This window comes from Phacochoerus africanus, chromosome 2 (genome assembly GCF_016906955.1).
Source record: "Phacochoerus africanus isolate WHEZ1 chromosome 2, ROS_Pafr_v1, whole genome shotgun sequence".
NCBI classification, from domain to species: domain Eukaryota; kingdom Metazoa; phylum Chordata; class Mammalia; order Artiodactyla; family Suidae; genus Phacochoerus; species Phacochoerus africanus.
Genome location: NC_062545.1, coordinates 231575992 through 231588630, shown reverse-complemented (window position 1 = coordinate 231588630; position 12639 = coordinate 231575992). Strand labels below are relative to the sequence as shown.

At 42.7% G+C, this 12639-nt stretch overlaps 1 protein-coding gene across 1 annotated transcript in view; it reads right to left on the bottom strand.

Annotated features, from left to right (window-relative positions):
• Positions 1-12639, bottom strand: part of GCNT1 (glucosaminyl (N-acetyl) transferase 1) — a 164764-nt gene that overhangs the window by 50605 nt on the left and 101520 nt on the right. The window lies entirely within an intron of this gene.

The window sequence follows — 12639 nt, the reverse complement described above, 5'->3', positions numbered from 1 at the left end:
TATACACACATACACACATATATAACAGAATCATTTTGTTGTATACTTGAAACTAATACAACATTGTATATTAACTATACTTCAATTAAAAAAAAAGCTACAGAGGTAGGTAGTGGTTGTTTCCATTTCCTCTACAGGGGCAGGTGGGTATTTGGCTGCTAAGGAAAGACTATGGAGACCACTAAAGATGTCCCAAGCCTTTCAATGATGCCTGGGCTCCTGTAGACAATCATTCTACATCCTTGGCATGATAAGCTGGGCCTGGGCTCCCCTCCAGCCCCATTCCTGGACACTTTCCTGTTCATACCTTTCACTGTAGTCATTGTAGGATATTTCAGTTTCATGTGGTCCCTTCTGCTATCCTTGCTGGGAATGTCCTTCCTTCTGCTGCATCCGGCTGATGCTCTGCCCCTGCTTCCTCATGCCTTCCCCCAGCCTGTTTGTTTTAGGGTCACTTGCGAGCCCTTAACCTGCTGTGCAGAGTCTATTTCACACTTTCCCAATATACAATAAACAATTCTCCTTTTGGCTGACTTCTCCCTTGGGCTGTATCTCCTTGAACAGCAGGGATTGCCTTTATTCTCTGCATTTCAGCAGCTGACTTGGTGAGTAGCAGCTGGCGTAAGGAGTAAACAGACAGCCTGGTATTCTACCTTTCTGTTTACTGAAATAGGCACAGACATGCACACATGGATGGACATTTGGGTTGTTTCCATGTCTTGGCTATTGTGAACAGAGCTGCAATGAACATGCGGGTGCATGCACACAAACATGCATATATCCTTTTGGTGTATTTCATCTTATTCTTTTTTTTTTAATATCAGCATTTTTTGTTCATTTGTTTGTTTTTTAATTTATTTTTTATTGTTATTTCCCCCCAACACACTTTTTTTTTCCCACTGTACAGCATGGGGACCCAGTTACACATACATGTATACATAATTTTTTTCTCCCATTGTCATGCTGCATTGTAAATATCTAGACATAGTTCTCAGTGCTACACAGAAGGATCTCATTGTTAGTACATTCCAAAGGCAATAGTTTGCATCTGTTAACCCCAAACTCCCAATCCCTCCCCCTCCCCCCAGGCAACCACAAGTCTATTTTCCAAGTCCATGATTTTCTTTTCTGTGGAAAGGTTCATTTGTGCTGTATATTAGATACCAGATATAAGTGATATCATATGGTATTTGTCTTTCTCTTTCTGACTTACTTCACTCAGGATGAGAGTCTCTAGTTCCATCCACGTTGCTGCAAATGTTCTTTTTTATGGCTGAATAGTATTCCATTGTGTATATATACCACTTCTTCCTAATCCAATCATCTGTCAATGGACATTTGGGTTGTTTCCATGTCTTGGCTATTGTGAATAGAGCTGCAATGAACATGCGGGTAGATGTGTTTTTTTAAGGAAAGTTTTGTCCAGATATATGCCCAAGAGTGGGATTGTTGGATCATACGGTAGTTCTATGTATAGATTTCTAAGGTATCTCCATACTGTTCTCCATAGTGGCTGTACCAGCTTACATTCCCACCAACAGTGCAGGAGGGTTCCTTTTTTATTCTTTTTTTTTTTTTTTCCCACTTCTTCAGGGCCGTATGCATGGCATGTGGAAGTTCCAGGCTAGGGGTAAATCAGAGCTGCAACTGCCAGCCTATGCCACAGCCACAGTGACGCCAGATCCGAACTGTGTCTGCCACCTACACTGCAGCTCATGGCTACAGCGGATCATTTAGCCCACTGAGTGGGGCCAGGGATCAGACTCACATGCTCATGGATACATACATACATACATACATAAACAGAAAGAGGAGAAATGAATTTTAATAATAAGCTTCATTGAACCAAATCTATCAAAAGCACTATTGTTTCAATGTGTAATCAATATCTTTATTTTATTTTTTAATTTTATTTTTTGTTTTTTTAGGGCCAGGGCATATAGAGGCATATGGAGGTTCCCAGGCTAGTGGTCCAACTGGAGCTGTAGCCGCCGGCCTACACCAGAGCCACAGATGTGAACCGCATCTGCACCCTACACCACAGTTCATGGCACTGCCAGATCTTTAATGGTATTTGTCTTTCTCTTTCTGACTTAGGCCAGGGATTGAACTCACATTCTCATGGATGTTAGTTGGTTTGTTAACCTCTGAGCCATGACGGGAACTCCAATATTTTTAAAATATCAAGAGGTACTTCACATTCTTTTATTATTATTATTATTATTATTGCACTAAGACTCCAAATCCAGTGTGTGTTTCACATGTACAGCAGGCCTAGATTTGGAAGAGCCACCTTTCAAGTGCTCAAAAAAAAAACGCATGTACTGAGTGGCCATTGTGTCAGGCGTGTGGCTTTACAGACCAGCCTCAGGCCTGTGCAAAGAGAGGGAAGGGACAGGCTCTCAGCTGGAAGACTTTGAGAAGGGAGCTGGGGAATCTAACTGCTTATTAAAAGGGTTTTCAGCTCATCTTTCTGTGTGACCTGACTTGATAGCTGGTATCACAGATTTCTCAGCATTTCTAGGGTCTGTGTTGCAAACTGAATGGATGACTCCCTTTGCACCAGGACCAGCTGAGGATTTCGCCTCTTTGAGTTGGTTCCATCAGTGCTCCACTCATCTATTGACTTTCCATCTTTCCCTTCTCCCTTTTGCTTCCTCTGCTTTCTTTGTCGTTGTGTTTTTATACTTCAAAAGAAAACTCAGAGTCATTTTGATAGAGTCCTTCAAGAGAAGTGAGATAACCATACGTACTTAAGGCACCATGTCTAAATAATAATGTTTTCCGTATCACTGGAGTTTAAATTTATTTAAAAAGTTCATCTATACATTTTTATTAAATGTGTCCAGTATTTTGGATTAAAGCACCTGACAATCCTAGGTATGCAATAACTGTTTGCTGAAGGAACAAAGGGATGAATGAAGAGATATATGTGGAAGTAACATAAACTTCAGATGTCGTCCAGTCCACCTGAAACCAGGGCCACATACTGACACCTCTGGGTCACCCTGTAGGGAGTCTGTTATTCCTTATTCATTGGCCCAGCTCAGTGACCTGTGTGGCCTCTCCTAGTTACCACTGGGCTAAGAAATCCCTTGCAATTACAACATGCCTGCAGAAATAACTAAGAATTTGTAAAAGCACTTGGCAGCCCTTCAAATGGAAAAGGTGGCTGTGACTCAAAGGTTTTCACCTCCTTTCAAACCTCACTGCCCCACTGTCTGCTAGAACTGACCACTTCCTTGCAACATTCGTGCTGTCTTTAGCTCTCTTTTATGTGGGGATTTCTCAACTCTGCCTTTCCTAAACTTTAACCTCATTTCTTCTTTTAAAAGTTGTTGTTTTGTGGTTCTTCTGGAATCTTTTAAAAATAAAGCCCAAGTTCCTGTAACATATAGCAATGTCAGATGGCAGTTTACTTGTAATCCATACACGGCTGGTGGCCTCAGGGTCCTTTTCTGGTTGGGTTGTTTTTATTAATTCATTGTTCTAAAATTTGAGAATAAGTAAAAAGTAATTTATTTTTATTTTTTATTTTTTTAATTTATTTTTCTTCCCACTGTTCAGCAAGGGAATCAAGTTATCCTTACATGTATACATTACATTTTTTCCCCCACCCTTTGTTCTGTTGCAATATGAGTGTCTAGACATAGTTCTCAATGCTACTCAGCAGGATCTCCTTGTAAATCTATTCTAAGTTGTGTCTGATAAGTCCAAGCTCCCAATCCCTCCCACTCCCTCCCTCTCCCGTCAGGCAGCCACAAGTCTATTTTCCAAGTCCATGATTTTCTTCTCTGTGGAGATGTTCATTTGTGCTGGATATTAGATTCCAGTTATAAGTGATATCATATGGTATTTGTCTTTGTCTTTCTGACTCATTTCACTCAGTATGAGATTCTCTAGTTCCATCATGTTGCTGCAAATGGCATTATGTCATTCTTTTTATGGCTGAGTAGTATTCCATTGTGTATATATACCACATCTTCCTAATCCAATCATCTGTTGATGGACATTTGGGTTGTTTCCACGTCCTGGCTATTGTGAATAGTGCTGCAATGAACATGCGGGTGCACGTGTCTCTTTTAAGTAGAGTTTTGTTCGGATATATGCCCAAGAGTGGGATTGCGGGGTCATATGGAAGTTCTATGTATAAATGTAAAAAGTAATTTAAATGTGTATTAGAATCTCTTTTAAGAATACCAAAGAGGGAGTTCCCATTGTGGCTCAGTGGTAACAAACTCGATTTAATATCCATAAGGATGCAGGTTCGATTTGGGGACAGGGGTGTCATAGAAGGAAAAAAATCTTCCTCTTATAAAGTTTTTAAGCAAACAATTGATAAATATGCAAATGGAATTAAACTGGAAGTTCTTCAAGCTCTTCCATAAACTTACAGGGTTCTGGTTTCAGCAAGACCTAGCCTGTGCTGCCCCAACCCCCACCCAGGCATCCCATATTTTATTTTCTCCAGCTCACATTTTCAGCTCTGTGTATTGGGATATATTTTAGTCACAGTTTTGTAAGTCACAAAGAAAATAGGACAGCCCTGCTAAAATTTTGCATTACATTAATATTTCCTGACAAAATATTTTTCTCAGAAGAATGTCCTACATGCATAGGTTTTTAAGTTTTCAAAACATTTTGGAATGCCTGACCTCACTTCATCTTTACAACACCTCTATTTTATATGTGCAGAAAATGGACTCTTATCAGGTATCTTGTCTCTCGATCATTTTGTTTATGTATCACTCCATTTATACAAAGGACTAGAGGGGGAACAGGCTTCCTACCTCTGGTAAAGGGCAAAGTTAGGACCAGACACTAGACCTCCTAACCTTTACCCTCGTGCCTTATCTGCCAAAGCTCTTAATCACTCAGATCTTCAACGCTGTGCCCAGAGACAGTCTCTAAACATGATCAGAAGCACAGACGCTAAAGCTGGCACTCAAGATGTGTCCTAGTGATGATTTAGGGCTGTAAGTTTTCTGCCCCAAATTCCAATGTCTGGAGGGACTGTGCCCACAACACCAAGCCATTCACAGACACCAGCTGGGTGTCCTACGGTTCAGTTCAATTCTGACACCATCTGCCCAGAGAGAGCATCAGAGTCCACAGGAGAAAGGCTCAGTTCCACAAGGTCGTCCTCCATTCAGATGCCAACCACAAATCCAAGTTGTTACTGTGCTTTTGAGCCACTGGCTGTAAGTCGGAGGCTCCCATCACTACCTCCTTGGGTTTGATTAATTTGCTAGTGATGCCCACAGGACTCAGGAAACCAGTGTACTCACTAGATTGACAGTTTATAATAAAAGAGGTTAAATGATACAAATCAATAGCCAGATGAAGAGATTTATAGGGTGAGGTGAGGTCCAGAACAAAGGAGCTTCTGATCTTGTGGACTTTAGGCCATGGAAGTATCTGGTTCAGCAACCTAGGAGATCTGTGAACCCCTCCTTTTGTGTTTTTATGGAGGCTTCATTACATAGACATGATTGGTTGCATCATCGGTCATTGATTCAACCTCTAGTCCCCCTCTAGTCTCTCTCCTTAGAAATCAGGGGGGTAGGAGTTCCCTTCGTGGCACAGTGGTTAACGAATCCAACTAGGAACCATGAGGTTGCGGGTTTGGTCCCTGCCCTTGCTCAGTGGGTTAACGATCCGGCGTTGCTGTGAGCTGTGGTGTAGGTTGCAGACGCGGCTCGGACCCCGCGTTGCTGTGGCTCTGGCGTAGGCCGGTGGCTACAGCTCCGATTCGACCCCTAGCCTGGGAATCTCCATATGCTGCGGGAGCGGCCCAAGAAATAGCAAAAAGACCAAAAAAAAAAAAAAAGAAAAAAGAAATCAGGGGGGTGGGACTGAAAGAGCCACCTTCTATTCATGGTTGATCCCCCTGGCAACCAGTCCCCCATCGGGTGTTTTCCAAAAGTCACTTTGACATAACCCCAGTAGCAGTGGAAAGGGGCTTGCTAATGCAGAAGAAGATTTCAGGAACTGAGAACAAAAAAACAAATATTGTAACCAAAAATGCACCCATTACTCTTGTTGCTCAGGAAATGACAAGAGTTTGGGGAGCTGTGAGTCAGGAACCACGGATGAAGACCAAAAATATACAAGAAATATATTTTGGTCATCGGAATGACCAAATATATATACATACTTCACAATACGGAAAATTGTTATTTTCCCTCTTCTTTTCCCCTCTCCCACTAGAACAATTTAGCCCCAAAGCCAGTCAGTGGGGCAGAGAAGGTTGGGGACTAGTGCTAGAGGAGGTAGGGGGTGCCCAGAACAGGGCATCTCCTCTTAACAGAGTGTGGAAGGTATTTTGGGGGGTGGCCAGGCACGGAGTCTAGGTAGCTGAGGAGGGCATCCTGGAATAGGGATGCCCAGACTGGGTATGGGATTCCCAGCACAGTGAAGACACTGCCATGCCGAGACAGCCTGGCATAGGGGTAGAGTCTAAGCAGGATGAGACAGGCTGGCGGGGAAGGGAGTTTTCCCTCTACCATTCTAGGTTCTTGCTCAGACATCTCCAGTCCTAAAAGATTAACAAGAGAAAAAGAACGGAAGTCTATGTATGTCTCCTGTATACATGGGAAAGATCCAGAAAAACTAAGTCACTCCCTGAAGCAGTCCAAACCACTGCCTTATCTCCAGCTAAAGACAAAAGAAAAGTCATAGCGTGGGGGGGTGCTGGTGAGGGAGCCAGTTATGGGAGATTATTAGCCAAAGCACAGTAAACAAGGGTAGTAAGGCTGTTATACAGCTTTAAGTTGGTGTGTCTCCACTGATGAGAGTTTCTAGAAATTTACTTCTCCTCTTTTTCTGGGTACAGAAAGGAAGACATTCTTACCAATAGAGATTTTCCTTGTAAAAGTCTCTTTCAAAAGGGTAACTTCTATTGAGTTTTCAGAGCTTCTCCCATGTCTGCTGTTTCTTAAAAATAACCAAACTGGAATTCCCATCCTGGCTCAGTGGTAATGAACCTGATTAGCATCCTCGAGGACAAAGGTTCAATCCCTGGCCTCGCTCAGTGGGTTAAGGATCTGGTGTTGCCATGAGCTGTGGTGTAGTTTGCAGACACGGCTCAGATCTGCCATTGCTGTGGCTGTGGCATAGGCCAGCAGCTTCAGGTCTGACTCTACCCCTAGCCTGGGAACCTCCATATGCCGAGGGTGCGGCCCTAAAAAGACACACACACATGCACACACACACATACAAATAACCAGCCTAAATCCTTAGACCTGTTAAAAAGGAAAACTGAAGCCCCAAATGGCACTACTTATGCTAAAGCTCATGATAGTAAACCTAGATTTAAAACCTAAACTAACTGTGCTTTTAACCTTTACCAGAAGTATAATCTTAATCAACCACTTTGGAATTTTCTTGTCAGCACTAATGAGGTAATCTGTCCTGTGGGCAAAAGCTTCCCCCTCCACTACTGCCCCCTGCCCCCAGAAGAAGAAAGCTGTGTGATAAAACCTTGCCATCCTCCCACCCAAAATGATGATGTCCTGTCCTAAAAATAATTCTTTCTTTTCATTTGCTAATCCCTCCCCTCCCCTATAAAACCTTTCATTTTATACATTCCTTCAGAGAACACTTCTATTTACTAGATTGGATGGTGCTCAACCCATGAATTACTTAATAAAATCAAATATATCTTCAAATTTACTAAGTCAAATTTTGGGTTTTGAATTTTGTTGCTGTTTTTGAAGTTATAAAACATTTCTGTTTTGTTTTGCTTTTTTATGGATGCACCCATGGCATATGGAAGTTCCTGGAGCTAGGGGTTGGCAGCTGCAACTGGGGTCTACATGGCAGCCACAGCCAAGCTGAGCCACAGCAACACCAAGCTGAGCCACATATGTGAGCTACACTGCAGCTTGCAGCAACACCAGATCCTTAACCCACTGAGCAAGGCCAGGGATCAAATCCATATCCTCACAAAGACAAGGTCAGGTCTTTAACCCACTGAGCCACAGTGGGAACTCCCATTTCCTTTATTTTTGATAAAAACTGTTAAAGCAGTAAACTGTGCTTTAACGCAAGAGCCAAAGTTGATTTCCTTGCTGTTTACTCTATGACAGCCCACCTTTAACCTGCTGAAGAGGTATATTTTAGCATGGCAAATTCTGCTCCTATTTAGGGGACACACCACCAGGGGAGCTTAGCATCCTCACAGGGAGCTGGGCTGCATGGGTTGAAGAAGGTGCCCTGCAGCTGTTTGTGGGGACTGGGAGACCAAGCTGGGTGAGACAGCCTTGCCATAGCAGGGCTGCCTTAGGTGGGGAGTCACAGACCAAGAGGCAGAAGAGGTTGGCAACTGAAGAGGTTGCAGGTCCTGCAGGGAGTCCACACCCCATGGGATGAGGAGGGTGTCCCATGCAGGAGCTGGTGGCGGAATCTAAGTGGGGTGGGAATGGCTTCTACAAGGTGGGGTAGGCAGGTCAGGGCAAGGAGGTGAAAAGGGAAGACAGGGACAAGGGGGCAGTGGCCATCACTGGAGTTTCACTACACACTGGGGAGTTGAGCAAATAAGGGGGATTTAAGGATACTGGGAGCCAAATTTCTTACTGTTGGGAGGTGCAAATATGGAAAAGGAGAAAATTAGACTACATTCCACGATGTTGGATAGGAGCTGGATGCACTGGGGCCAATGCATGGTTCTCAACATATTGAGATAATGTTGGGAAGGAAGAAATTTTCCTCTATCCTTCTTGGTTCTTCTGGTTGGTCTGAGAATTAAATTGACAGGAGAGAGATTAGCAGGAGAAAATCACATAAAAGTTTAATAGCATCTATACAGGAGAGAGAGTCAGGAGAACTAAATAACTCACCAAAATGGCTGAAGCCATCACCTTAAACACCATCTTTAGCTAAAGACAAAAAAAAGATATTGGGAGGTAGTGGTGTGGGATTTCAAAGGGGAAGAAGGCAATTCATTGAGAGATGGGAAAGCAAATGATTGGTAAGCAAAAGTTTTCTGGGCCAGGCAGAGACCCTGGGACAGAGAGAGGAGTTTTAGTGAACAGACTTTGCTAGGTTCCTCCCCTGGGACCACACAGAGTCATGCTATAGTTCTCTATGGTGATAACTCCCTTTGAGGAACGGGTCCTCTACTTTCTTTCAGACAATTAAGAGAGAGGTCAAAGTTTCTTCCTGAGTCTTTTGGGCCTTGACTGTTTTTAGCTCAAAATAATCCACATGCCAAACAGGCAATCTGAGGTGGCAAATTTTGCTACTCTCCAATCAATCGACATACAAATAAATATAGGTGAAAAAGTGTATGTGTATGCATATATAATTACATGTCTACATGCGTGTACCTATAAACAGTTATACGTACATATGAATATTTATATGTGTATATTCCACAACTTTGCCTGCTAGGAGGGTCTCTAATAACATTCCTCACAGCTTAGATCTCATATTCTTTTTCATTTTTTATTTTTTTCGCTTTTTAGGTCCTCACCCAAGGCATATGGAGGTTCCCAGGCTAGGGATCCAATCAAAACTACAGTTGCCGGCCTACACCATAGCCACAGCCACAGCAACATCAGATCCAAGTCAACTTTGCAACTTACAGCACAGCAATGCCAGATCCTTAACTCATTGATCGAGGCCAGGAATTGAACTCGAAACAACTGGAACTCCTAGATCTCATATTCTTGAAACTATCCTCCACTTCTTGAGAAAACAGCTGACTGTAGGACTGAGGCAAGGAATTTAGAGGATGGACTCTGTACCAGAAAGCAAGGAGGTGAGTGGGGCATGTCAAAAGAACATAGAAGCCAGCTCAATATTGAGCTAAATCATCATTATAATGGATGATAACCCATGAATAAAATAGAAAACCATGAGACCTAAGCAATATAAATATACAGATACAACAGAAGTTTAATGAAGAAAGGGATATTTACAAAGAATCTCCCCCCACAAAATATGTATTAATGACAGCAGAGAAGAGTAACTTCTTAGTGGAAAGGGTGGCAGACACGACATTAATCAAGTGAGGAAAATAAACATCATTGGCAAAGGGGTAAAATGAAGTTCTATGTTCCCAACAGTTTGCAATGAGAAGAATAAAATGCACCCAAGAAATTCCTGCCAAGGATGCATCAACTAAATTTTATATCAAACTCAGATTGAGTGATGCCTATAAAATAATGGGTCTAGATACCTACACCCCAGTGTTCACTGCAGCATTATCTATAATAGCCAGGACATGGAAGTAACCTAAATGTTCAGAGACAGAGGAATGGAGAAAGAAGATGTGGTACATATACAATGAAATATTATCCAGCCATGAAAAAGAATGAAATAATGCCATTTGCAGCAAAATGGATGAACCTAGAGATTATCATACTAAGTGAACTAAGTCAGAAAGAGAAAGGTAAATGTCATAAGAAATCACTTACACATGAAAACTTTAAAAATGATACAAACAAACTTGTTTTCAGAAGACAAATAGACTCAGACACATGGAAAACACAGGGATGGTTACCAAAGAGGGAAGGGGGGATAAATTAGGAGTTTGGGATTGATAGATACAAATTACCATATATAAAAATAAATAAAAAATAGGGACATACTGTATAGCACAGGGAACTATATTCAACATCTTGTAATAACCTATAAAGGAAAAGAATCTGGAAATCACTTTGCTGTATGCCTGAAACACAACATTGTAAATCAATTGCACTTTAATTTCAAAAAGTGGGCCTGGGAGTTCCTGTGGTAGCTCAGTGGTTCACAAATCCGACTAGGAACAATGAGGTTGAGGGTTCAATCCCTGGCCTTGCTCAGTGGGTTAAGGATTCAACGTTGCCGTGAGCTGTGGTGTAGGTTGCAAACGCTGCTCGGATCTGGCGTTGCTATGGCTCTGGGGTAGGCCAGTGGTTACAGCTCCGATTCAACCCTAGCCTGGGAACCTCCATATGCTGCAAGAGTAGCCCAGGAAATGGCAAAAAGACCAAAGAAAAAAAAGTGGACCTGAAAGAGACTAAAGTGATTGACAACTAAATGCGACAAGGGGTTGCGAGGTAGATCCTTTTGCAATAATGGACTCAAGACAATAGATAACACTTGAAGAGTGTCTGGAGTAGACAGTTGTAACAATGTTGATTTGCAGGTCTTAAAAAGTGTATTGTGCTTTTGTATAAAGGTGTCCTTTTACTATTATTTTTTATTATTAATTAATTAATTAATTAATTAATTTTTAAATTTTTTGTCTTTTTGCCTTTTCTGGGGCCACTTCCACGGCACATGGAGGTTCCCAGGCTAGGGGTCTAACCTGAGCTGTAGTTGCCGGCCTACACCAGAGCCAGGGCAATGCGGGATCCGAGCCACGTCTGCAACCTACACCACAGCTCACAGCAACGCTGGATCCCTAACCCACTGAGGGAGGTCGGCGATCGAATCTGCATCCTTGTGGTTCCTAGTTGGATTCGTTAACCACTGTGCCACGATGGGAACTCCAAAAATTTTTTTTAAAATAAGAAAAAAAGAAGAAGAAGAAGAAAAAAAAGATGCCCTTGTTTTTAGGAAATACCCACTAACCTATCAGGGCCTATCTGGGGTGGAGGAAGTATATCATGTAGTCAACTTACCATCAAATGGTTCAAGGGAAAAAAAATTCTCTGTACTGTTCTTGCAGTTTCTGTGAGTTTAAGAAAATTTAAATAGTGAGTTCCCGTCGTGGCTCAGCAGTTAACGAATCCGACTAGGAACCATGAGGTTGCAGGTTCGATCGCCGATCTCCCTCAGTGGGTTAGGGATCCAGCGTTGCTGTGAGCTGTGGTGTAGGTCACAGACGAGGCTCGGATCCCACATTGCTGTGGCTGTGGCATAGGCTGGTGGCTGCGGCTCTCATTAGACTCCTGGCCTGGGAACCTCCACATGCTGCGGGTGTGGCCCAGAAAAGACAAAAAGACTAAAAAAATAAAAAAATAAAAAATAAATAAAAATATTATTTAAAATAAAATACAGGGAGTTCCTGTCGTGGCTCAGTGGTAACGAACCTGACTAGGATCCATGAGGATGAGGGATCGATCCCTGGCCTAGCTCATTGGGTTAAAGATCTGGCATTGCAGTGAGCTGTGGTGCAGGTCCCAGACATGGCTAGGATCTGGCATTGCTGTGGCTGTGGCGTAGGCTGGCGGCTACAGCTCTCATTAGACTCCTGGCCTGGGAACTTCCATATGACACATGTGCAGCCCTAAAAAAGACCAATAAATAAATAAATAAAATTCATTTAAAAACAAAATTAGTTGTCAGTTTTCCAATTGTTGGGGTTTTTTTGTTTTTTGTTTTTTGACTGTGTCCACATCATGTGGAAGTTCCTGGGCCAGGGATCGAACCTGCACCACAGCAATGGTCCAAACTGCTGCAGTGATAATGCTGGATCCTTAGCCTGCTGCACCACAAAGTAATTCCTTGGGTCTCAGGGTTTTTTTTGGGGGGGGGCAGGGCATTGTTTTGTTTTCTTTTTTGGCCATCCTGTGGCATATAGAATTCCTGGGCCAGAGTTCAGATCTGAGCCACAGTAGTGACTTAGGCCACAGCTGCAGCAACGCTGGATCCTTGAACCCACTGTGCTGGGCTAGGGATTGAGCCTACAACCTGGCACTGCAGAGA